Consider the following 22560-nt stretch of genomic DNA (forward strand, 5'->3'; position numbering starts at 1 on the left):
GCCAACAGTCTCCAAATTTTAAATATGGCCAGTCAAGCACATCAGCTTGCCCTCTACATGCACTCTCTCCCTTATATTAGACATCATTTCTTACAGTAAACTGTTTTATTACATTTTAACGTGTAAATAAGCAGATAAGATAAACCAAATTATTGAGACCAAAGATGAACACCCATGAACATCTGGCTTTTTAATGTAATGGCAAAGGTTGCAATCAGCATTCACATCAGCGTCAAATGACTCTGCAGTGGTCACAGGTATATCGGCTGCGGCTCCGATCGGCAGTAATGGAAACACAACACCCAGGTGAATGCGCTAATTTTAGCCCATTTACTGGCAAAATGCAATGACACACCACCACAATATACCGTTCGTCTCCGCCCAAGCAGCACTCAGACATCTTTCCAAATTAGTTTGCACCGAATTTGAAAGAGAGACTGATCAAGTAACAGAAGAAGTAACCATTGTAATATTTTCACTGGCCTCCATGTTGCTTTCTACTGTTTACTGACCTGTTTTCTCGCCTGTCCATGACGTAGAATGTGACGCACCAGAACAAAAAAGAAAGGCTTTTTCGTCTGCTGCAGAGCAGTATACACATCTCAAGTCTACTGGCAGAGGGAAAGGAGTTTATCGTCTATTTTTAGGGGGGTTTCCCGTGTTCAAAAAACAGCAATCACCTGTTATCAATGACCACTGTTTATCCAAACTACTTAAGAGGAAACCTGCTGCATTCGAATGGAAACCGCGCACCCTGCAGCACTGGGTGTTAAAGTTTGCTTTCATACATCAGTTCTCCACACCGCAACTCAAACTTAACAAAGTGCTGCTGAGGAAAGAAAACACTCATGAATAGTTCCACCTGTGGTGTGTTCACGGACCCGTAAAAACCTCCAAATTGGGAGAAGGGACAACAAAATGATCACAAAGGTACACACATATACACAAAACAAAAGTTTTGCCAACCCCCGGGATAATAACTGCAAAGAACTCATATTTTGTCTTTTGTAACTGGAGATGGCTTCTGATAGCTACTGGGGAAAATAAAACCGCTATCCTCTTCCTGTTTTGGTAGACACACTTCCCTTGTGCCATAAATTGAAACTTCATTTTCCCAGGAAATCGTACCTTGCAGACAGAATTGCATAGTGAGCGCGAGGCTTATAGTGAACCAATCTAAACTCTGATGGTGTCATTCTATAGCCACTACATTGTAAATATATATTTACTTCATAATGATAAGTTAAACAAAAATGTCTATTTCCACTTTAATGAGAGAACATTCAGCAGATTAATCAAATATGCAGCCATAATTTGACACTTCCTAAAGTTAACCCCATTACTCTAGAGGCTACCGATACTGCAAGACCTTTAACACTGTAAGATATTTTGTAAGAATCCAACATACTTGCATGTATGCGTCTTCGCCAGCTGCTTGTCAGCATTCATCAGATACTGGCATGCTCAACAGGAATAATTAGGCTCGCAGCCATGAAACACAATAAAGCCTCACAGTTGTCTGCCAAGTACATTACACGCACAAGTAGTGTGACTTATTGTATGTGTGTGTTTCACCTCACAGATAAAGACAGACAGCTGGTCAGGCCGAACAAAGCCGGTTTAGAGAGCAACCTGTAGGATTTCCAGGCTGATCTTCGTGTTGTTGTGGGTGCTGATGCTTCAGCCTTGACTTGAACAGACAAAGCTAATTTGGAGCTAAACCTGCCCAGTCTGTTCTGATAATAACGCTGTTATCAGTGATAGCAATGCAGCTGGATTGATCACAGTGGTCAAGTCCAAAGGTGTTTTATTCTGAATAATAAATGTGTTTATAATGACAGCAGGTTAGGGCTTGGCAATGATAAGATATTATTCACAATACACTCTCAGCAGAGTCATATTCTGTAATAATACAATCTTGTAGTTATGTTGTTCAGATGAATTATTCTTAGCAAACTTTAATAAGAAATAACAGTTGTTTACGGTAAACATCAGTTAAGATATTTCACATAACTTGCTTTGTTGTGTTAGTTATCAGACTCGTAAGTAAGGGCTGCAAATAACAATCACTGTCATCATTTTCTTGATAAATCATTTAGTGTATAGAATTCAAAGGCTTTTAGTTTACAGTAAAACAGGAAAAAGCAGAACATCCTTAAATTGGACAAGTTTGAGACCAAGGGATATCAGACATTTTTCCAAAAAAAAAAAAAAAAAAAAAAAAACCTTTAACAATGAATCGATTATCAAAATTTAAACACTAACTTCACTAATTTTCTGTCAGTTGACTGATCGATTCATGAAGTAATCAATTCTGCTTTACTGAAAATGTCCTTATCTACCAGTGCTCTTCTAGAGGCAGTTTTCCCATATGAGCTCTGGATAATTAAAGCAGAATCAGGTCCAGATATTGTACAGAGTTTCCCTTTCACATGCAACACACAACAGGAGATTTTCTGTGTCAGAAGTGTTCGCACCTACCAGAAAAACTCTGTGGTTTAGGCAAAGGGTGGTGCTGCAGTAGAGGGTGCATGACACGACATGGATTACACTGCAGTCATGAAGCCGGTTCGTAATTTGGTCATAAACAACAAAGTGTCTTGCCATTCTTTGAATTTGTCTGACAACTTAGACTTAGGCCCTTACCGACAGAAGTTCACAAAACTCGTCATCCTTCCAGTTAGACATTTTTGTTGCTGCCCTTGTGTAAGTGACCTTTCTTATTCACTTTGGATGTTTGTTTTCCTCGGGTTACGTGTGAGCCTCATGATAGATAGAAACATCGTCAACACGCCCACTCACTGGCTGTGAATTCTCCAGACAATTACCTGTTCTATTCCCACATGGACTCAGTAGGACATTACACAGACTTTGTATGAGGGAGCTGGCAAGGTAAAGACTGTTGAAGGTGCGAATCAGCTGATACCTTTAGTCACACCCTTAACAAATTTAGACTAGAGCAACAATGTTTTAACTTGAATGATTGATCTGATCTTAGTGTTATTCTAGTTTGCTGTGAACTACAGAAATATATACACTGCAGTTTGGAGTCAGCTGTTGTATACACATTTTTCACCAGTGGATGTATATCTATGATTAGTATAGTGTGTGTTTGTGTCTGTGTGTGTGTGTTTGACCAACACAGGTGAGATGGCAACACACACACACACACACACACACACACTTACAGCTACACACACTGCCAGGGACAAGTCACATTAGCCTGTGCTAATGAGAGCTTAGCAACACCTTAACAAGCCATAATCTAGAGCTACATTAGCTGTATGGCTGTTGGCACTGTGTGTGCATGCGTGCGTGCGTGCGTGCGTGCGTGCATGCGTGTTTTCTCACTGTGAGGTGTCATTGTGTAGACAGCTGCAGGGCTGCCACTCTTACCTCCTGCCCTCCTTCTGTTTGTCCTCCCTCTCTCTCAAACCTTCATCTGTTCAGGCTTGTCTGAGCCCCCCTTGACACCAACACACTTTGTACACACTAATGGCTTCCTCCTCACTTATACCACAGCAGACTCAATGATTGTCTGGCATGTAAACCCTATTTGCTAAGAAAGGCAAAAACACAGACAGAGTGAAGCCCTGTTTGCACTTATGTGAATGTACTTCAGCATTTTCTGGGATTTTGTTTGCCATCCATCAGGAGAGGGGTTATTTCTTTACGTCTGATTCAGTTCAACCCATAAGTGTGAAGGAAATTTTGTCGAGGTCAGGGCAGCTCTGTGCAGGCCAGTCAAGTTCTTCCACATCAAACTAGGAAAAGTATAGAGAAGGATCAAAAGCTGAGTACAGATAAACCTTAAGTTCACACATTTCTCACTGTATCTGCGAGATGAAAAGGATTTATTAATCCCCTTTCCTTCGTACAAAATCAACTTTAAGTATTTGACAGAAAATGCTGCAGAGAGATATCTGTGTATCTCAAAAGACCACACTATTATCAACAAACACTGTCCATAACATGGCCAATATCATGGTGGATAGCAGTGCGGCTCCACTCTGCACCTGCAGCTACTAACTGCTTCATGTGTTAGCAGGTGGTCCTGAATGGACATGCATGGATCACTAAGTGTATCACAGAAGCGAATATCATATGAATAAGCAACTTTCATTAAAGAACAATGAATAATATTCAGCCAGAAAACTGCATAATGCTCCTACACCTAGACTTTCTGTCTGTCTTTCTATCTGGGTTTGTGCATGAAGGCACTATCATGTTACAGCTGGAAGCTGTTGGAAGCACACTGTTACATCTCAGTATGCATCAGGGGTAAATACATAGTGTATTTGAAAGTCTGTCTGTATGTCTGTTTTCAAGAACAAGTGGATCGTTTAAGGACTGGATAAGGTTGTGGTAGTGATCCTGACTTTGGATTTCCAGTTACCCTGATTGTGGAGTACAGTATGGAAGCCCATTTCTGCCAATGTGATGAAAAAATATCCTGTATATCATTATAATGAGAAGCTTTCTCAAAATAATGACAAACTGTCACAAAATAATGACTTAGTATCTCAAAATAATGATTTAGTATCTGGAAATAATGATGCTTTCTCAAAAAAATGACTTGCTTATTTCACAATAATGACTTAATGTCTCAAAATAATGAGAAACTTTCTCAAAAATAAAGCTAGTATCTCAAAATAGTGAGAAAAAGTTCTCAAAATAATGGTGTGCTTATCTCAGAGTATTGACTTAGTTTTTCAAAATAATGGGAAACTCTCAAAATAATGAATTATCCTGAAAAGATTACTTAATATCTCATAATAATGATTGACTCTCTCAAAAACTGACCTAATATCTTAAGATAATAAGAAAAGATACAAAATCATTGGAGTAATACTAAGTCGTTATTTCGAGAAATTTGTCATTGTAATGATTTATAGGATCTTTCTTTTCACCACATTAGTGAAAATGGGTTTCCAAAGTACAAAGACATTAAAATGCAGTAAATTACTTCCTCCATTGTTACACCTTTATTGTTACACAAACATGGCAAACACACATGCTTTTGCTTCCTCTTAACAGTGAGTCTCGATCATTTCTCACCATGTGTGTAGAAATCCTCTCGTTTTGGGAAAGACATTTACGTGCCGTCTCTGTCGCATCCTTTTTCGTTAATGACTATAAACTGCAGGACTGTAAAAATTTGACTAAGGGTCATAAAATGCTAACAACCCAGGAAGTACTGCCTTTGCTAACCTGCTAGCATTTTGTTACTTGTAAATGAAGAATATGTTGATGACAGTACCAGCATTGCCATACTGACACAAAATTAGCATAATAATTCAGGTAACATTGAGCTGGACCTTATTTAAGAAAGCGGCCAGGTGACGATCAGTGTGCAGTAACAGCCCTCACTCTGTTTGTGTGCAGGCTGCAGGTTGAAGCTGCGTCTTTGCCTTTCTGTGAGAGGAGCAACTCGAACACAACGTTTACAGGTAAGTCTGGCTGGTGTAACACAGATGGCAGCTCACCTCTCTGTAGTAGTTTATTTATGTGTATTGTTTACCTTGCTCAGGGGCACTGTGGCAGTGAAAGTCCCATATTATCACAGTGACTGAGGTTGATGTATGAAGTATGGCTGACTGAACAATTTGACGTTGTTTGGAATAAGTGGGTTGTAATGGGGTTCTTGTGGATGCAGTGATTTATGTTTGATTCTGGCAAAAAAAAGCAGTGTAATTCTGATAATTGAGCCTTTATGCCGACATTACACATAAACAATAATTTCTGGATTCTGGAAACACAATGACATGGTTAAAAATAATTCAGTGCAGTCACAAAACACGGAAACAAACCTTTAGGTTAGAACTTATCTGAATGAAAAAAACAAAGGTGGATGAAAAAATAGTAGATCAGATTGTAGTCAACTTTATTCTCACTGCACAGAGTACAGAGCAAAAATAACAGAGTTACTGATGGCTGGACAGTGTTGTGTCATCCACGATACTGAGAGTATTCAATGAATATTAGTAATTTCTTGCAGCAGTGACTTTTAGGGTTAATTTTCTCAGTCATTGGCTGTGGTGCAGGTTACCCAGCAGACACTGCTCATCAGATCATTTGTCACACTAAAGACTTTTCAAAATGAAACAGCGTTGTGGTTCACTGAGGGAAACCAGAGTGTTTCACATTATGTAAGTCGGCTGTAATGGGATTCTGGCCTGATGATTCCCAGCATGCACTGCAGCCTCCATTATTTATGGGGTTGCCATAGTAATGGGGCTTGGGAGGGGTGGAGACTGACAGCTGGTAGATCAGGGACAGGGACAGACCCTCCCCCCAGCACACCTGTGTGTGTGTGTGTGTGTGTGTGTGTGTGTGTGTGTGTGTGTGTGTGCGTGCGTGTGAGGGGGGTTTACCACAGTGCTCATGAGAACAGGGACTTGAAGGTTTTGCCATGCATTTTTTATGCACTGCATCAGTGTGTGTGCTGTGTGTGTGTGTTAGAAATATTGCCATATATGTAAGCATTTGTAACGTGCAAGTGTAGGCCTACAAAAGGGTTCAGTGATAGGAAAAAATACTCAAATGTAAATTAATATTACATCCTGGAAGGGCTGATTGTGGATTAGGGCCAATTATCCTAGGGTTTTGTTTGACTTTCCCCAGGTGTTTTCGGATGAAAAAACAAAAAAGTGCAGTGTGGAGATGGTGTGTGCATGTTAATGTATAAGCGGTTCATAAATAGATCCTGCGTGCTGGCACAAGCTGAGCTATTGATAATACCAATATCGTGAGTGTAATTTTTTTTGTAATTTGTTTTTACACACATGAAAAGTTTAAACTGGTGATGCAAAATAGGGAACACACATAATTGCTTTGAAGAACAGCTGGATTTGTTTATTGAAATAAAATAATTGAAAATATCAGAGATCCCACATCTGTCAGGTAGGAAAGCTGATACGATTCCATATGATACGATATGATATGATATGATAAGTAGAACTTTATTCATCTTGACAGAAATTACTATGCAGCAGTTATAATACAAAGTTGAAAGAGTGCAGATACAGAAAGAGTTATGCTGTAGTTTGGTGTGTGTGTAATACCTTTGGGACAGGTGTGTCACTGCTTGCAAGTGTGTGTAATATGAAGCAGATGGATGCGTGTGTATGTGTGTGTGTAGTCCCATGTCTTCAGGGTTGGGCTTTCTATGAATCACATTACACACACACACACACACACACACACACACACACCCACACACCAATACATGTGCATCAGACATTTTGTTGTGAGCAAGAATACACACTCCGCCCTATATGAATTGGCGCAGTTTTAACTTAAAGGTTTGGGGTTCAAAAAAAAACTTAAAGAAAAAGTGTAATGTGAAAAACAGAGGCCTTGATTATGAAAATAAATAGTCAGTATACCAGCAGGTGCATTTACTTATCTGGACTAACATGCTCAATGAAAACCCAACAGCAAACATACAGATCCCAGCTATTAGCATCAGGGCTCCACATTAACACTTGCCTAAGATAAGTTATCTCCATTTAAAGGTGAGTGGAATGCCCCATGCAGTGTCCGATCAGGCAGGTAAAAAATACCGTTATCTGAAAATTACCTGTGTGCTTTAGCAGAATCTGAGCTTTTCCAGCTAAGCTGCATGCTGCTGTCTTTCCACCAAGTATTGAACAGGACTGATGAGAAAAATCTAACTGAATTCCAATCTGACGCTCTACGCTGATGTTGTTTAAACAGAAAGATTGTTCTATTTCTGCATGAATTAATAAATAGTTTAAGCCCAGTTCAGACCAAAGATTCATGACAAGACTGGTTGAAACTAGCAGCAACTACTTGCAATACGTCAGTCTGCAGACTTCCACAGACGACAGACTTGCTACTAGATTTCAGCTATTGTGACAAGTCTAATCTGAACCCAGACCTGGACAACGTGTAGAGTATGGCTTTATCCAATAATAAATTTCACTACCAATTAATCTGCCAATTATTGGCTTGATTGGTAAAAAAATAAAAAAAATAAATAAAAGTTCCCTACAGTCCAGGATAACGTCTTTAAATGTCTTATTTTTTCCAAAACTCGGAAGTCCTGGTTAACAAACATATAAAACAAAGAAAAGCTAAACATAATCACAGTTGGGAAGCAATAACTAGGTTTTCTGTCGATTGACTAAAAGATTTATCTAGAGAATACAGTGATGAGACAGAGAGAGAGAGAGAGAGAAACAGCTCTCAGACAGTTTTTCCAGTGAAAAATGGTTTTGTCTAAATTCCAGTGGACTCATGTTGCTCCTCAGCTTTCTTTCTATTCTTTGATCCCTTGCTCTTTATTCTCCTCTGGTCCCCTTCCCTTTCCCTCTCTCTGTCAGTAGCTCTCTCTCTCTCTTCCTACTTTGTGTTCTTTCAGTATGTCTCTCACTCCTGCTGTTCCACTTACCCCATTTTACTTTCCCACTTTCTGTCCTCTTCATGTCTTGCTCTTCTTCATGTGCTCACTCATTGTTGGGACACTCAGACCGGACAGATTCCACTTTTTACTTTTCTTTTCATTCAGTCTTTTCCCTCTTCCACACACACACTGACATGATAAATAGCTGTAAGCATAAAACTTTCCAGACAGATTTAACGGAGCGAGGGCTGATGTGACGAAGGAAAGACAAAGAATAAAAGTGTGAAAGGGACTGAGAGAGACTCACAGCAGCTCTTTAAGCTGTTGTCACAGTTAAAAAAAATGAATGTATTTGTTTTAGTTTACTTTTTTCTTTATTTGTCTTTGGTCCTTTACATTTCTTGTAGGGGAACAGCTGTCATACCAATTGTACAGTTTTTAATTTACCAGTAACAGGAAGTATTTTGTATTTTGAATTCATAGAAATTTCCATGAACTTTTCCCAACTATTTCCATGTATGTGAAGTCTTTACCTCTCCCATGTCACATCACATGAATAAAGGTAGATTTTAAGCTTAAAATTGACTCCATTAACACATAAAAAACAGCACATGAGACAAATTAGCACCCATTAGCATATTCTTGAAAATATATCCTCATTTAACCCAAACCATGATCTTTTCCCTAAAACTTAAGGGATATCTGGCTTAAAGCTCCCAAGGCAAACTTCACCCAACAGCCATTAAACATTAATTAACAACAATAATTGTCAGAGCACAGTTGCAAAGAATTTGGGGATTTCATCATTTACAATCCATAATATCATCAAAAGGTTCAGAGAATCCACTCAGCTCAATTCAAATTTATTTAAAAAGCACATTTAAAAACAACTCATGTTGACCAAAGTGCTGTCCAAACATCTGCCTAAAATGCTAAAAAAAAAAAAACCACATATACATAGGGGTGACATAATTGTCAGGTACACAGCTCACACATTTAGAGACACAGAGAAGTCTCTGAACGTATGTGACAAGGCTGAAAACCTTTGATCCTTCAGACTGCACTGCATTAAAAACTGACTTAATTGTATCAAGGATATTTCTACATGGGCTGAAAAAACACTTTGGAAAACCATTACCAGTAAACACAGGTTGTCACTTCATAGTAAAAGCCGTATATCAACAACATCCGGAAACGCGTCCGACTTTGTTAGACCTGAGCTCAGTTGAGATGGACAGACTCCAAGTGGAAAAGTGTGCTGTTGTCTGACGAGTCCACATTTCAAATTGTTTTTGGAAATCATGGACGTCGAGTCCTCAGGGCTAAAGAGGAAAAGGACCATCCAGATTGTTACCAGTGCAAAATTTAAAAGCTAGCATCTGTGATGGTATAGAGGTGTTTTAATACCCATGGCATCATGAGTAACTTGTACATCTTTGAAGCCACCATGAATGCTGAAAGGTACATACAGGATCTGGAGCAACATATACTGCCATCCAGACTACATATTTTTCCGAGACATCACTGCTTATTCCAGCTAGACAATGAGACACATTCTGCACATTACAACAGCGTGACTTTGCAACATTTGCACTTTTCAGGAGCTCCAGTTTATGCTTTCTCTGAATAATACACGTCCTGTATGTGTGAAACTGTTGTTCCCCAAAATGTTAAGGCATATCACTGGTCACAACATGTCAACCTGAGGGCGTCCCTAAAGCCCAGTTTAGACCAAAAATTCGCAGTGAGATAAGATGAAATAGACAATTACTTGAAAGCACCGCTCTGCAATGTTCTAATAACCTACCGGTTTACACCAATGCAACTACATGAGATAGTGTATCATGTCTATACAACAACTCTTTATACTTCTGTTCTGATCTCCAGCTTTTCAGGTTTATTTTGTAGCTGACTACAATTTTTAGTTTCTTAAGAATATGAATGAGGATAGTGATAGTGAGGCACTGGCTAGGGTGGCTTTTATAGTAAGAAAACGACGAAAACCAAAAACAAACAAGCATCTGATGGACTGTATTCATTATAAACACGTCACAATAATATAAATAACCAGCAGCAATTAATCAGTAAATACAGCGAGCAGTAGCAGCAACCCGCCGTCCGACACTGGTACACTGTGTAGACAGAAACAAAGGGCTCGACAGGGAGACAACATCTGCCGCAGCAAGCAAATACGCTGTCTGCGGTAATTTTGACCTGACCATTGACTTCACTACAAGCGCATTGGCTGTTGAAACAGATGTTGCGTGTTACATTCTAAAACTGGACAGTTCACACCTCTGCAACTTTTCTCTTCAATGTTCTAAAATGGTTTAGTCTCGTTGTGAATCTTTGGTCTGAACCAGGCTTTAGAGCTGAGTCTTACACGGTGTTGACTGGTCTGCAGTCAGTTGCCACCTATTTAGCAAGTGCTGTCGTTATCATCTTCAATTTCCACTGGTCTGTGGCAGTTCACACACTGCAAAATATTGCTTTGCCAGCTTCGTGATGTGGTTGCCTGCTCATATCAGTCCGATTAGCTGCACCTGTGTGCTTAATATGCTATGCATATTAAATTTGACTTGTCAGCTGAGCTGTCTTGGAGGTTTTTTAAGTGAAAGGAACCATTCAAAAGTGCTCTGGTGTCTTCTTTTACATCACTGCAGAAGCAGAAAGCCGCTGCAGCAGCTTGACTGCAAGTAAGGGTGCACTGAAGTGACAAAATAGCGGTACGCAATTAATTCAATTTTAAAAAAAAAAACAAAAAAACATGCTATGTTCGTACATTAATTACATTGCAATTAACACGTTTACGTTGACAGCCCTAATTGACTCAAGTCTTGGACTTGATTGTGGTATTGACTTGTGAAGTGGCTGACAGACAAAAGATTTGACATTTGATATCTACGGTCGTTATCACACACCTGCAGCTTTGTATTAGACTGCAACAACCATCTTCTGCTTGGCTGCAGTCTTTGGATGCCACAACTAATTTATCTCCACTGTAGTGTGTGTGTGTGTGTGTGTGTGTGTGTGTGTGTGCAGTATGATGCATTCATCATGTTTATGAATCACATTATGCTTTTCTAACTGCTATATGCATGTGTGAGTTGATTTTAGTCATGGTACAGTGGAGTTTATATCCATGTTACTGACTCTGTGTGTGTGTGTGTGTGTGTGTGTGAGAGAGAGAGAGAGAAAGAGAGAGAGAGAGTTTGCATTAAGCCTATTAACATCATTAGAGGATGGACATTCCACTTATGGTTCTGCAGTGCACTCTGGGATTGCACTGAAGGGAGGGCGTTCTCACTTTCTCTCACTGTAGGTTCTTGTCTTTAAGAGTCATGTTCTTTTTATGTTTTAGTCTTAGTTTTTCTTTTTATATATTTCTCTGGATATTTTTCATTCTTCCTCCCTTTTTCTCTAGGTCTGCCCTTACTTTTTATTACAGATGAGGGTAGAGTGAAACCACCTCTCTGATTAATCATTGCTTCATCTGATTTCATTCATCTCACGTCAGTAATTTAAGCTTGTTAACTTGATAGTTCTGAAACAAGACCCTCAGTATTTGGATCAAGTTGTGAAAAAAGTGCTGTTAAAACTTTTATTTCAGTGTGTCGTACGTATGTATGTATGTATGTATGTATGTATGTAATCAGCATTAAGGTAAATAAGTTTCAGATTGGACTCTTAGGGCTCTAGTTTCCCGGCGCAGCGCAGGGTTGCGCAGGGTGGCAAACCCCGCACAGAGCTAGTTTCGAGCAGCGCAACCCGAGGCGTGCTCAGTTTGGTAGTTTGGCAGACCAAGGTGCGCTGAGATGGGTTTGACGGTGCAGCAGGGGGAGTTGTCCACAGATCCAGCTTGGCACAGTGACAGTTTTGTGCCAAAAGGCTTCGCTGAAGGTGCGCTACAAGCTCGGCAGCTGCAACCAGGTCTACTGTCAGCGCAGGGGGAGCGCAGCCGGTGTAAGCCAAAGTTTGGCTGACCGGGGGACAGTGCGCACACGTCACCAAAACCTCACAGGCAGGTTTCCAGAATGTCAGGCACATTAACGATGCAATAAATACCCACAAAAAACACTATTCAATACAACTATCTGCAGTCAGCACATAAATGTATCTCTATATCGACTGTCCCGTCACATCTGATGTCAGATCAAAGGGGATTGGCACCGTTTGGCACGTTTGGCACGCGTAATGGAAACCCAACCTGATTTGATTAACAAAACTAATGAGCTCACATCCCTCTCAGCCAACCACAAACAGCCACAGCATCAGATAGGGAGTATATATTCAGCATCTGTCATCTTAGAAAAGCCAAAAGAAAAGAAATCAGAAAAGAAAGAAGAGTGAGACTGCGAGAGAGAAAGAGAGAGCGCGCGCACGAGAGAAACGCAACATTGATTTACAATTGTGGTGACCTCCTCCCAGGCTACCTTTGCATCATCAGCCCGTGGAGGTCTGCTCGCAGTTCCATATATTTGGACACTGCGAGCTTGGACCTCCCGGACCAAAACATCAGTTTCCTCCTGGGAGAAGTTTGGCTGTCTGACGCTGCTGCTCTCTTCTGCCATGGCGAATTGAGTAAACTCTCATTACGCCTTTGCGCGGCGCATTTAAGGGCAAGGAGAGGGGCTCATTTGATTGGTGTGATGTGAGTAAAACCCACTCCACGCCTTCTCTCCTCCCTCTTTCTGACTTGCGCAGGTAGGAGGGACGGAGGTGGGACAGACGAGTAGCTGCGCCAGCGCGCACGGTGTGCCAAACTTGCAAAATCCGCCTGGCCACACCCAGTTGGCGAAGCGCAGGTGTGCTGCACCCCCGCCTCGCCCGGTCTGCGAAACTAGAGCTCTGTATCATCAAATACTACATATTAAAAGACTGTGGAGCCCAAAAAATTCCCCTACTTTTAACTTATCTTTTACTTCTTCTTTATGTCTCTTTTACTTTGCTCTGCTTTTATTCTGCCTATTTCAATCTATTTCCTCCCTTCCTTCCTTCCTTCCTTCCTTCCTTCTTTCCTTCCTTCTGTCCTGGTATACTCCAGCCCTTTTGCTTCCCGTAAAACCAATCAGGCCTACTCTGGACAGCCAATCAATCACAGGCATTAAGTCAGCGCTGACCAATGATATCCACTGATTCAGACCTTTGCTATTATGTCAGACTCACAGAGAGTCAGTGAGGCTTAGGTGATAAATCATTGAGGACCCTTTAATGCGCTTTCCTTCTTGTCTTTTCAGCCTCTTCCGTCCATCTGCTTTATGTCCATGTGGAGGGCAGAGTTGACATTCATGTTCTGTGCCTGTTTTCTGTGTATTTTACAGTTTATTCTGCCTGTTATCAGTACACTTCAGCATCTGTCGATAAGGTGGTGATGATGCAGTCAAAGGCCAAGCCTGTAAAATGTGGTAGAAACCCACACAAAGTGCCCATTTTAGTAAAGGGTCAGTAAACTCCTGAAAAATGTCCAAAAACTGTCAAAAAAAATTTTAAACCACAAAATGACCATTTGTAGAACAATTAGTCATTCTATGTTACCTTGAACTTGTACAAGAAATGTAGTTTTTCTTGAATGCCTCATCAGAAAACAGCAAACATATTGATTAATCAGCTGGCTGGGGACCACATTTAACAACATCATGATTATATCAAAACATCTACTAACAAACTTTCACACTGGTGCAGTAAAATCCAATTCTCATATTCCAGTCATATGCTCAGTACTTCACAAAAACTAACTTTACTTCGTAAAAACAATTTAGTATTGGAGTCTGGCTTTGAAGATAAGTTTCATGTCATTTCAGTTTTAAGTATTTCTTTTACCATGGAGTTGATTTTATTTCCTGTCAAACCTTGAGGATTGGTACGTGACAATATAATTCACCTCTCTCACCATTAAAGCATCATACTTTTGTGTGAGATTTCGTGTATTGAATTGGCTCAGTTGAGCCTATTAATTAAACTTCACCCACATGTGAGAGACATAGCATTAGTCCCTGGATGTTTGGATGAAGGGTTTCATTTTGCAGGGCTGTCAGTGTAGATGCTTTCTGGTACAGTAGATAGAGAGGAGGAGGGAGAGGAAACAGAGTGAGTTTTATTAGACAAGCTGAATGGAGAAGGCAGCGTACTGCAATTTCCTCAATGCAGCTGACATTTTTGGGCTTTCCTGAGGCATAAAGTGTTTTCGGTTAGTATTGAATAAATGAGGATGTCGATGTGACAAGGTTAGCACAAAGATGTGACTTTGGTTATAAGAAATGTGTTTAACTTGTTCTTGGTGCATTTTACAAGCTAGTTTCTGTTTTTATGCTCTCATAAATGTCATAGTTGCATCACTGAGTGTATATCCAAAATGGACATAAACTCGGGTAAAATGGCAGAGGCAGTGACACTGGTTCAGTGTGACAGCGAGTGCAGTTGGGAACATCATCAGGACCCAGTTTGCCCAGTAAGACCAGTGAAGCCTGTGCTGACTGTATTACACATCATGTGAACAGTCAGACAGCCTCCAAAGTTTTGGAAGAACTAGTAGCAACTCATTTAATCAGGTTTCGCTCCAGCCAGGTCACTCAGAATTCAGATATTTGACCATCACTGACCTCCTTCTCATCTTGGCCTCACAGTCTTCAGATTTCTTCCTCAGTGTATAGATGTTTACTGCACTGGCATTTGCTGCCTTGCCCTTGCTTGATTAAATCCTAGTTTCAGCTCTATGGATGGCAATGCATGAAAGTATCTCATAGGGAGCAATGACTGAAGAAGCAAACTCTGAGCTCTGAGACACTTTTCTCTTTCTGTTCATCTGTAAGTCCAGATCTATACAATCAATCAGTTCCCCTTCCTACATGGCAGTTCCTGGATATTCAGAATTGATTTTCGACTGGAAAGTGAAATTGGTGAATGTAAGTGAACTGAACCCAAGTTCAAACAGCAGCTAGCCGGCTTCCACCAGGCCAGGCCGAGGATCCAGCAGTAGTCAGTCAGCTACCACCAGGCCAGGCCTAGGCTCCAGCAGTAGCCAGCTACCACCAGACAAGGCCTAGGCTCCAGCAGTAGCCAGCTACCACCAGGCCAGGCCTAGGCTCCAGCAGTAGCCAGCCCCCTACCACCAGGCCAGGCCCAGGCTCCAACAGTAGCCAGCTACCACCAGGCAAGGCCTAGGCTCCAGCAGTAGCCAGCCTCCTACCACCAGGCAAGGCCTAGGCTCCAGCAGTAGCCAGCCTCCTACCACCAGGCCAGGCCCAGGCTCCAGCAGTAGCCAGCCACCACCAGGCCAGGCCCAGGCTCCAGCAGTAGCCAGCTACCACCAGGCAAGGCCTAGGCTCTAGCAGTAGCCAGTCTCCTACCACCAGGCCAGGCACAGGTTCCAGCAGTAGCCAGCCTCTTACCACCAGGCCAGGCCCAGGCTCCAGCAGTAGCCAGCCTCCTACCACCACACCAGGCCCAGGCTCCAGCAGTAGCCAGCCTCCTACCACCAGGCCAGGCCTAGGCTCCAGCAGTAGCCAGCCTCCTACCACCAGGCCAGGCCTAGGCTCCAGCAGTAGCCAGCCTCCTACCACCAGGCAAGGCCTAGGCTCCAGCAGTAGCCAGCCTCCTACCACCAGGCAAGGCCCAGGCTCCAGCAGTAGCCAGCCTCCTACCACCAGGCCAGGCCCAGGCTCCAGCAGTAGCCAGCTACCACCAGGCAAGGCCTAGGCTCCAGCAGTAGCCAGTCTCCTACCACCAGGCCAGGCACAGGTTCCAGCAGTAGCCAGCCTCTTACCACCAGGCCAGGCCCAGGCTCCAGCAGTAGCCAGCCTCCTACCACCAGGCCAGGCACAGGTTCCAGCAGTAGCCAGCCACCACCACACCAGGCCCAGGCTCCAGCAGTAGCCAGCCTCCTACCACCAGGCCAGGCCTAGGCTCCAGCAGTAGCCAGCCTCCTACCACCAGGCCAGGCCCAGGCTCCAGCAGCAACCTGCCAGCTACCACCAGGCCAGGCCCAGGCTCCAGCAGCAGCCTGCCAGCTACCACCAGGCCAGATCCAGACTCCAGCAGCAGCTAGTCAGCTACCAGGCCCAGGCTCCAGCAGTAGCTCCAGCAGTAGCCAGCTACCACCAGACAAGGCCTAGGCTCCAGCAGTAGCCAGCCTCCTACCACCAGGCCAGGCACAAGTTCTAACAGTAGCCAGCCACCACCAGGCCAGGCCTCACCAGACCCAGGCTCCAGCAGCAGCCAGTTACCACCAGGCCAGATCCAGACTCCAGCAGCAGCCAGCCAGCTATCACCAGATTTGGCCATCTGAAAATCAACTGTGCAATTATGGTTACGATCGCTCAACTGCGTGAACTCCTACAACAGCAAAAGGAAGTGTTCATGGAGATTATTCAACAGCAAGAGAATAGTTTCAAAAGTTTTGTTCAAATCATCCTGGACTCTACAAACAAACGAATGGATGACATGTTGAAGGACATACAAGATCTTAAAACAAGCATTAAGTACACACAAAAGGAGATGGATGACCTGAAATTAGCCAGTGTTACACATCAGGCTGTCCTCAATAGTCAACAGCAGATCATTCATACGACGAGTGAAAATATTCAGGCCATTGACAAAAAAATGGACTATTTAGAGGGCCAGTCCAGGCGAAACAACCTGGTTATTGATGGAATGGCAGAAACAGAAAATGAAGGATGGGCAGAAACGGAGGATGAGGTGTGACGACTGCTGTCGGAAAAACCACAGCTTGGGAGATGCCGTGAGTTGGAGCTGGAGCGTGCTCATCAGGTGGGGCGACCGGGAGCGGACAGCAACAGACCATGGCCAATAGTCGCAAAATTCCTTCGTTCCAAAGACAGAGTTGCTGCTCTTCAGAATGTAAAGCACTTGAAAGGTACAAAAATATTTATAAATGAGGACTTCACCGAGGCAGTTCACCAAAAAAGAAAGGATCTCATGCCAGCTATGAGGGCAGCACATGAAAGAGGAGACATTGCCTATCTCAGGCATGACAGACTGATAACCCACTCTCCCACGAAACAACAAGGCAGTGGGAAAACCACCAATCGTTGGGGTGAGTCAGGCCATTAAGCCCCACTACTGCTATATGACTTTTTAGCTGTTTGTGTTATTTTAATATGGGCTCTAACACTCTTAATATTCCAGACAAAGGCCTGGTGATTGCTCATTTAAACATCTGTAGCTTAAGAAACAAGATCCATGAATTAAGTTGTGTGATGCAGCCAAATAATATTCATATACTGGCAATATCTGAAATGCATCTAGACCAGTCATTTGAGAACACAGAATCAGAGGTGGATGGATACTCCTTGTTCAGGAAAGGTCGAAATAAATTTGGAGGTGGTGTAGCTTTATATGTCCAGAATCACATTCCTGTAAAAATTCGAAAGGATCTAATGTTGCATGATGTAGAGGCACTGTGGGTATAGGTTCACCTGCCGCAAGCTAAACCAATACTGGTAGCTTGTTGCTACAGGCCGCCCAGTGCTGATATGAAATATCTAGACGGTATTTGTGAAATGCTGGATAAAGCTAGTGATGAAAACCGTGAACTATATTTTGTAGGTGATTTAAACATTGATTGGTTTGCTGTGCCCTTTGAAGAAAAGGCTTCTTGCAGTAGCCAGGGCTTGTAACTTAACACAAACTATTACACTACCAACAAGAATTAGCACAAATAAAAATAAACAATTATCATCCAAATGTATTGATCACTTTTTCACAAACAATCCCGAACACTGCTCTAAAGCAGTATCGGTCACTGTTGGTTTCAGTGATCATAACTTAATTGCACTAAAACGGAAAACTAAGGTCCCTAAATCAGGTGGTAGGATAATACATAAAAGGTCTTACAAGCACTTCTAGCAAGAACTTTTTATGGATGAAGTGAGAAACACTAACTGGTCAATAGTTTGTCATGAGGAGGACCCAGAACAGGTACTGTGTATATTTATGAGGTTATTTTTGCAAATTTCTGATAAACATGCACCATTGAAAAAAACAACTGTAAGGGCAAAAGGTGCACCTTGGATCAGTAATGATTCAAAAATCCTAATGGCACAAGGTGATGAAGCGAAAAAAGTGGCTGATACATCTCGCCTATCTTCAGACACGGTAAACTACTGTAAATTAAGAAATCAAGTAACTAAACTGAATAGAAGTAAAAAGAGAGTATATTACCAGAGTAAAATCAATGATTCTAAAAATGATGGGAAAAGACTATGGAAAACATTAAATGAAATAATGGGAAGGCCATCACATCAGACACAAGCATTTATAGAAACTAATGGCACTTTTCTGACAGAATTTTGACAGAAATAACTTGACACCCAGTGATGGCTCCTCTCCATGTACACTAATCGAGAACTGTATGGTGAAGAATAAGAACTGTAAATTTGATTTTGTGCATACAGAGAGTGTCACTCTACTGCCACTGCCCTAGCCCAGCTAACAGATGATTTGTTGAAACAATTGGATAATAAGAAAATGGTCAGTGCAGTCTTACTTGATTTTAGTGCTGCATTTGATGTAATAGATCATGATATCATGATTTTTAAATTAAAGAAATATGGATTTAGTAGCACGGCACTCTCTTGGATGATCAGCTGTCTTATCTAAGAGATGTCAGAGAGTCTTTTTTAATGGTAGCCTTTCTGACTGTATAAACAACAACTGTGGAATTCCACAAGGAAGCTGCTTGGGCCCCTTACTTGTCTCAGTTTACACAAATGATCTGCCTCTAGTAATTAATAACTCTAGGATGGTAATACATGCAGATGACACAACATTGTACAGCACTGCTTCAACTAAACATGAACTAGAAACCATCCTGAATGAGGACCTAGAAAGAGTGTCTGATTGGGTGAAAAATAACAAGCTTGTCTTGAACATTTCCAAAACCAAATGTATGGTCTTTGGGTTAAGACGTATGCTTATTGATGATCCGCAATTACATTTGTCATTGTCAGGAATCACGATAAAACAGGTCAAGAAAACTAAATTGTTAGGAGTAGTGTTGGATGGACAATTGTTATGGTCTGATCACATTGATGGTATTGTGTCCAAAATGGGAAGAGCTATAGCAATGATCAGGAAGTGCTCCACTTATTTAACATGCTCTAGTTAGTCAGGTAATTCAGTCTTTGGTTTTTTGTCACTTACAATACTGTTGAGTCATATGGTCTGCTGCATCAAAAAAAAGATATATATAAACTACAGCTAGTTCAAAATTGAGCTGCCAGACTAGCACTTCATTGCTCAACACACACAAATATAGTTTATACGTACACTCGTTTGTCCTGGTTCTCAGTTGAAACTAACCTTCGCAATAGTCTTCTTATGTTTTTTAGAAATATAATTTTCAATCAGACACCTGAATATTTCTTCAACCAAATACTAAATACAAGAGAGAGACACAACCATCACACTAGGTATGCCAGCTCAGGTCACTTAATACCTCCAACCCCAAGAACAAACCTACTCAAACGCATAGTTATTTACCGTTCAATAATGTCTTGGAATTCTTTGCCTCCTTACATATCTGGCGCTCAAAATAAATTGTCATTCAAAAAACTACTTAAGACACACCTGATGCCGCCAACCACATGACTGAAAGTTAAAATGATTTGACTTTTGTTCTGTTTTATCTTTTTCTCTTCTTTCCAATGAAATGATTAAATATAAATGTATACTGTTGGCATCAATGCCATAATTAAATTAATTTGCTATAGAAGACTTATCTGAATTTGCTATCTTGACTGTATAACTCTTGTTAGGTATACATGAATGTATAATTTTAATAGCATGACTCATGCAAGGTTTTTACGTGAGTGTATGTATTAGTTTTATGTCTGTTTGTATTTTGTATTGTGTTTTTGTCCATTACATTTATGTCTGTTATGTTTTATGTCTTTAATGAACCCCAGGAAGACTAGCGGTCGCCAAGGCGTCAGCTAATGGGGATTCATTTAATAAACAATAAACAATTTAAAAAAATATATATCTCAACATCTATTGGATGTGACCCTCTCTCTAAAACAGGAGGGTCAAACAATGTTTTTCATGCTTTTTCCTTTATAGAAATATAGAAAACTCAGAATTTTTTTCAATATGCCTGACCAGCAATGATGTGATATATATAATATTCACTCCTTTGCCTGGTTACAGTGCAATTCAGCTGCCCCTCAGCACAGCTGCACCACACTCCCCCTCCTGTAACTTCATCATGTCAGGTCTCTGTTTGACTCATGTTTTCATCCTTTGAAACATGGATTGACAGCAGTTTTCTTGTGCTGCATTCAGATGCCTTTCAAAGCATTTAAAGAGAGAGAAAATTACTGTAAAAATATCAAAAAAGGGGAAAATGTCCAGAAAACTATGTTTATGAATATGTTGAATATAATTGTAACTTTTTAATAATTTCTTGCTCATTTTGGGGTCATTTTTCGTTAAGATGCTTATTGCCATCTTGCCATGTTTTTGAAAGAAATTTAGCCAATTTGCTCAGGTTTCAAAGGGTTAATATCTTTCATTCATCATCTGTGATGTTTAAACATCCAATTTCCACATAGTCAAAAAAAACGTGTGTCCTGCTAATAGTTCAGCTATAAACTCTCTCCTGATTGGCTGCTGACAGCTAAAGACAATTACCCTGAACAGCAGAGGAGGTTGTTCCAGTGTCTGGCTCAAAAGTTGTTTTGTGGACTTCTCCAACATCACAGTTTTAAGACAGGACTTCACAGCTTGTCATACCTGCGACATACAGCAGAAACATGGTGCAGTGATTCAACTTCTTGACTGATTATTTGAAACATAGACATTTTGGAGGGCAGCTCTATCTGATTAACTGAAATGTAAATGATGTGAGCACTCTGCCGAGTAGGGAGGGATCACCCAAATTATCTCAGTAGGTAGTGTGCCAAATTGATTATGTATGTTTTTTTGTTTTTTTGTTTTTTGTTTTTTTTTTCGCAACACATCCTCTGAAACATACACACACACACACACACACACACACACACACAGTGGCCCCTGAAGGCAATATGTTGAGGCGGGGCTGGACAGATGGTTCTATGGAGCAGGTTGTCCCCATGTGTGCGCGTGTGTGCATGCGCGCATGATTCAGGGGTTCTGGGATGGGATGCCTTGCTTACAATAACTTGCATAATCAATGTGCTGCACACACAGAGACAGACGGACAGCTAGTTAATCACATCCTGTGTGTGTGTGTGTGTGTGTGTGTGTGTGTGTGTGTGTGTGTGTTTGAGAGAGAGAGAGAGAGAGTGAGAGAGTCTGCAGCAGGGACAAAATTAGCACAGAGACTGTTTTATATAAACCTTTCTCAAACCATTAAAACAAAAGAATTAAATGCTTAAGTTATGTCATTTAAAAAATATATACAAAATACAAGCTTTTAAGATGTGCTGTAATAAAGTGTCTGTATGTGAAATGTACATGACATTCATTTAATAGGAATACATAAGAACTGAACAGCAGTATCTTGATATGAACATTTTAAAATATTAGTATTTCATGAAAATCAGTTATATTAATTTTGGACCAGCTCTGGCTTTGTAAAGACCAAATCAGCTGTGTCATATATTTTACTGTACTTTACTTTAAATGACACCACTTTACCACTTTATTTGGTAATTTGTAGTTTATGTTTTCTCTTCTATTCTATTTGTACATTCCCTCATTATAATTATTATTATTGTTATTGTATTTTAATTTTTCTGTTTATCTGCATTTATTTCTCTCCTTGTGCTGCTGCAAAACCTAATTTTACCTCCGGGGACCAATAAAGGCATATCTTATCTTACATTTTTAATGATAAACAGAAACAGAGAAAAAGACTGAGGTGAGCACTGAATAACAACAAAGAGACCAGACGTCTCTTTGTTGTTATTCAGTGCTCACCTCAGTCTAAGTGAAAAGTTCTCCAACAAAAGAGCTACTGGTTTGCAGTGAGGATGTTATCTGAACAGAGTACAGGGAGCAGCCCTGAGACACAAAGGTTTATGGGTAAAATGAGAGGGATTTTGACATCTGAAGAGATTATGCTATATTTTTGCCTCACCTCTGTAGTTGACGTTCCCTCTGGCAAGGCACTGAACACCTCTGACTGATCTGCTGAAATGTGTGTGTGTGTGTGTGTGTGTGTGTGTGTGTGTGTGTGTGTACATGCCTCCTGC

General features: G+C 41.1%; 1 protein-coding gene across 2 annotated transcripts in view; it reads left to right on the forward strand.

Annotated features, from left to right (window-relative positions):
• Window positions 1-22560, forward strand: part of pak1 (p21 protein (Cdc42/Rac)-activated kinase 1) — an 84480-nt gene that overhangs the window by 12878 nt on the left and 49042 nt on the right. Inside the window, exon 2 of one of the 2 annotated variants that reach the window (XM_033631372.2) lies at window positions 5386-5450. The exons of the other annotated variant lie outside the window; for it this stretch is intronic. The gene's annotated coding sequence lies outside the window, so the exon portion shown is untranslated. The remainder of the gene's footprint in view (window positions 1-5385; window positions 5451-22560) is intronic. 2 annotated transcript variants of the gene reach the window in all.

The sequence above is a fragment of the Epinephelus lanceolatus genome, chromosome 4 (assembly GCF_041903045.1).
Source record: "Epinephelus lanceolatus isolate andai-2023 chromosome 4, ASM4190304v1, whole genome shotgun sequence".
Taxonomy (NCBI): domain Eukaryota; kingdom Metazoa; phylum Chordata; class Actinopteri; order Perciformes; family Serranidae; genus Epinephelus; species Epinephelus lanceolatus.